At 38.0% G+C, this 5,350-nt stretch overlaps 1 long non-coding RNA gene across 1 annotated transcript; it reads left to right on the top strand.

Moving 5' to 3' along the window:
* Window positions 1-1,526: 1,526 nt before the first annotated feature.
* On the top strand, window positions 1,527-4,659 carry LOC311281594. The gene is made up of 5 exons (XR_014625825.1): window positions 1,527-1,771; window positions 2,251-2,338; window positions 2,811-2,855; window positions 3,044-3,201; window positions 4,553-4,659. It is a non-coding gene; the product is annotated as an uncharacterized lncRNA (long non-coding RNA).
* The last annotated feature ends 691 nt before the right edge of the window (window positions 4,660-5,350 follow it).

Genomic DNA, 5,350 nt, shown 5'->3' with positions numbered 1-5,350 from the left:
CCCCCAGTCGGCGTTTACGTGATGTCGAGAAAGATGCCATTCATTGGAGCAGCTGCAGCGGAGCAGGGTGAAATGAGCGCTCGAGAAGGGGAGGGGATAAACAAACCAAAGTCTTCGAAACGAAAATGTAGGCTACTTTATGTAAAGACATGATTAAAGACGTGGTTCTCAACTGTTATTTGCTTAATCAGGAGTCAGAATTTACAGTATGCGTGACTTGACACACACTGTAAAAAGGTAATCAAAAACTGTCCTTAAACAAAAACTAACTTATACATAATCAGGCCCGACAACATTATTAATGTGAAATATTCTGCAAAGGAAAAATTAGATAATTTATATTAATAAAATTACATTTTATGAATTTTAATTATCAAGCTAGTATCATAATCAAATTTTTTTTAAATTAATTATTATTGTATTTTATAGTAGCATTTGTTTTTACCAACTGTTCGATATAGTCTACGTCTAGCTTTTTACTTCTGGTGATTATTTAGGCTTCAAAATTCAAAAGTTGTGTTCATTTGTGAAGATTGTTGATCAGAACATGTAAGAATCATAAACTTGTTTATCACAGAGCTTACTGCTTAAAATCTAAAAGCCAATGGAAAATTAGTTTTTGTTAAGGGGACCAGGGTGATGGGTGATGCTAACAAAAATATGCCATCATTGCAGCAGTCTGTTGGGGTCAAGGTTTTGGCCCTGGTATATACCCTTTTACAGCCCACGTGATCAAATAGTTGCGCGCGCATTTTGGCAACGGAAGTGCTGTTCCCCACTGGCTCTAACGTGTTAGCAACTCCAAAAGTTTATCAAAACGGTTTCCCAGCATCAAAATGTCTGGTAGTTGCGTTTACGGTTGCACTAGTCGATACCCATAAGAAATTTTACCATGATGTACTACATACCATGGTATACCATAGTAGTACCATGGTAGTACCATGGTACCTTACATATAACCATGGTACATACTATATAGTACTTCAGATATTATCATGGTACCATGGTACATTGCATGGTACTGTAGATGTTACTATGGTACATAGTATGGTACCTCAGATTTACCATGGTACCTTCCATGGTACATACCATAGTACCTCAGATATAACCATGGTACATACTTTATAGTACTCCAGATATTATCATGGTACCATGATAATATCTGAAGTACTATATACTGTATACTGTTACTATGGTACATAGTATGGTACCTCAGATTTACCATGGTACATGCCCAGTACCTCAGATATAACCATGGTACATTCTGCCGTACAGATATTATTACCATGGTACATACTACCTCAGATATAACCATGGTACCTCAAAAATTACCATGGTACTTTGCATGGTCGCATGGTACAGACTACAGACATCTTTTTACTTTAAGCCCGGGGTAAGAGGAATTAACACGTTAGGCTTATACTTTAGCAAAAATAAAAATAACTAATGAATAATAACAACAAATATTATAACAAATATTTTTTATTTTATTTTAATTATTATTGTGAGTGACTGCAGTAGTGTGGGTAGGCCATTTGGTCTATGAACGAGTCATAGATCTCCAAAATCAGTTTTAAATTCATAATTTAATATTAATGAGATTTTTATTTAAGTAATGTTCTAATTCTAGATGTTTGTAAATGCTGCATGATTTTGACGTGGTTTAATCAATGGCCGTGCGCGTGAACTTTGAACTTTCATGTCGCTTTCAAACACTGGAGCGGCCGCGGCGCAGAGTTGCCATGGAAACGGCGCTGGACCACTGCGACTGGTAAGCAGGAAGTTTCCCTCTCTCGCTGTTGTTTTCACTACTTTCAAGTGATATTAGTGTCTAAAATCACAAGAATAATACACACAACTGTTCTTGACACTTCTCTTACTTGTACAGTAATTGATACGCTTCTGTTGAATATTTACTTTTATAGACATGGTTTTGTGTCAAAAAGTCCGTTAGCATCTCAACCGTTTTCAGCAGAGGTAACGTTAACTTAAACTAACGTTAAGTTAACGTTAACTCGGTTGAGCTTTTGTTTATGAAAGTTTGGGCTTTTAATCACCTCTTATGTGTATATGTTTTCCTTGGAAGTGAGCTAATTTATTTTACACAAAGTAACTTTAAACATAACGTATGTAATCGGTGACGTCACTTACATTTAGTGAGAAAATTGTTTGAAACTACGTTAGCTCAGTGGTAATAAACATGTTTAATATTTGCAAATATTGATAAAAAAAAATGTTCTGTGATTTCAGCAGCAACAAAATAACCCATAACAGAGGGAAAGCTCCACGACTTCAACATTTCTAAAAAAAGATGCTGCTGGAGAAGTAGGAAATACTGGTAGGAAATCCAAAACTAAAGAATTAATTATTGATTTTAGGAAACAGAGCCCCCCCTCTTCCCCTCACTATCATTGATGGCCAACCTATTGAGATAGTACAAGAATACAAGTACCTTGGCACAATTGATAGTAAGCTATGTTTTGAATCACACACTGTATACTATTTATTTAATTGTCAGAGCATTTAATTTATAATCAGTCCTCTTCTATCATGCCAACAAAGACATCGACAGCATGGCAGCATTTTTTTTTTAAATAGTCAATGGGGAAAAAGTCAAATGCAAATTTATATTTGATATGATATTGCGCAGGTGCACGTGATGCAACGCTGTCAGAAATTTCAGGACTTCAGTCGACCAAGATTTTCTTTTGTTGATTACAGCCCTATTGTTTTGTCTGTCTGTCTTCTTGTTGGTTTCTTGTGAGTAGGCTAACATACATTCTTCTGTGCTTTTTAAATGCTGTATGCAGTCTTCCAGAACACAGCTGCCTGTGGATGACCGTTCTGTCTGTCTGGTAAGTCATATTCACTAATAACAGAAGTATACTATAAAGTGGGACCAGGGAACTTCTGCAAATAGAAATCTGAGATAAATAGGAAGATAACAAAATTATTTTAGTTGTGCCCTTTGAACCCCAACACGACTATTTCATAACAAGCTTTTGGTAATATGACCCAATGTGATACCAATTTATGTTCTTAGGATATTCCACAGGCAATCAGGGACCGCTGCAACAAGGTCACACCAGCCATATATATAAACGATCTGATGGCATCTCACAGTGTGACTGGGCTTGGGGTCATCATGCAACGGGGAGACACGACCATCACTCCCCACTGAAGATGTTAAAAAGATTGTTGGTAAGTATTTGTTCTTCAGTGACAGTCAGTAATGTACCGTCCGTAAAGAGTGACAAATGCCTGCCGCACAGTGTAGTGTTGTATCATTTCACAACATTAGAAAACATTAGAAAACATTGAGTGAGCCATACAGACTTAAGAAATTAAGGTAACCAGGTATTTTGCAAAGCAGGCGTGGGTATGTGTTGCCCTTACTGTTACTCTTTCACTCTCAATAGTTTGTCATTGTATCTGTAATATCTGTGTATGTATATGTACAGTGGCGTCATGCCCATTCAAAGTGAGGGGGCATGTGCCCCCTCAGATTTTTCCTCCCTGATAATTTTTTTGTCACAACTATAACGACTCAAATGTATTCTTCTGGATGTGTAATAAATCGGTCAGCATCAGCCCGCCCGCCCCTTTTTCCTAATATGGTGTCTGTGTATATCAAATCGTAGCGCTCTAGAATCTTTGCTGTGTATGTTCAAGCAACTCACTCGTCTCGCACGTTGAGCTGGCAATGTTTTACAGATGGTCTTGAAGTGGTAAGTGGGCAAAGCAACAAATCGGCATTGAATTAGTTATCGGATGATATTAAAAGGTAGTGGGATTATTTGTGGTTGACCTGGAAATTTTTACTTGATCAAAAAGGTATGGATGCATTTGATATTAGCTGCGAATTCAGAGCATTAACTTAAGTTGTGTCAGTGTAACGTTATTGATAGCTAGCCTAGTCTAACCGTAAACTAGGCTAACGTTACTGCCATACAAAGCCATAGTAAATATTAAAATAACTTAATTTCAGAGCACCACAAAGTCAGACCTCAGCACCTTTATGTACCTTTAATGTAAGATCGTTCTTAGGTCACATACCAATTTAAAATCATAACATAAAAACTGCAATGGTACTGTTTTTAAAATCATGTGTAGTAGGCCTAAGTGTACAGTAAGTGTGTGTGTGTAAACATGCTTTAATGAAGTAGACTTCAAAAGCTTTTGAATTTGAGCTTACAGTTCTTTCATCAACCTGTCTTTTACATAAACTTACAAAATAGATACTTTAACTTAGTCCTCAGATAGAGGAGGGTTGCTGCTAGCTCCGTTAAGGTATTTCTGTCCCTCCCAAACTGCATTGAAATGGTATGTTTAGCAGCCAGAATTTAAACATTTTCAGGGGGAGAAACCCCCTGACCCCTCCTAACATGATCCATATCACCCGTCAGAAAACAATTGCAACGTCTCAGATTGTGCCCCCCCAGAATTTTGGCTTGCATGACGCCCCTGTATATGTACCTGTTTGTACTTAATGTCTATGCATCTATCTGTAACGTGTCTGTTCCCCTTTCCTTCCCTTCTTTTCTCTCTTTAGGTGAAGTTAAATCTGTCTTCCCAGAAAAGTCGGATGCTGAAATTAAGGGATTCATTCCCCAGAAGTTGTCAAATGCGGCCAAGATCATAAAAAAAAAAAAAATGGGAAAAACAATTTTTAGTTTACTGTCTTTTTATTTGCCTGAGGCCCTGAGCTAAATATTTAAATTCATGTACATTTGACAGTTGTAGTTATGGTACAAATACCATGGTACACGTCCCATTGTACTATTAAAAATACCATGGTTTATGTACCATGGTGCCATCAATATACCATGGTACATGCACCATGGTACATACCATGGTACACGTCCCATTGTACTATTAAAAATACCATGGTTTATGTACCATGGTGCCATCAATATACCATGGTGCATGTACCATGGTACTGTCAAAAATACCGGGGTACTAGTACCATGGTATTTGTACCATGGTACAAATACCATGGTAAAATTTCTTATGGGATATTCCACCAAGGGGCTTAAGTTTTATAGGATTCCGACAGGATCACGGCCGTTTCAGAAGAACCGGTGGCGCCTGTGGCTGCAGGCGATTAAACGTGTTGATTGGAGCGAGGATATAATAAAAAATGCTCGCGTCTGCAGCGACACGCTGCTGATTCTCGCCATACTTCCGTTGCCAATATGCGCGCGCATACGTTGCTACGTCATCATTGTGTACAAACAGTAAAAGGGCCCTGTTAGCCCCTGCTGGTAGAAAGCATGTATACAACTGGAGGGAAGAATAGGGTGATTCTAGTGGTTCTCAACGGGGTGTTCAGAGAACAACGGGGGCGTTG

The sequence above is a fragment of the Rutilus rutilus genome, assembly GCF_951802725.1.
Source record: "Rutilus rutilus genome assembly, chromosome: 2".
NCBI classification, from domain to species: domain Eukaryota; kingdom Metazoa; phylum Chordata; class Actinopteri; order Cypriniformes; family Leuciscidae; genus Rutilus; species Rutilus rutilus.
The sequence above is the reverse complement of the archived record's forward strand: the minus strand, read 5'-3'. Positions and strand labels throughout refer to the sequence as shown.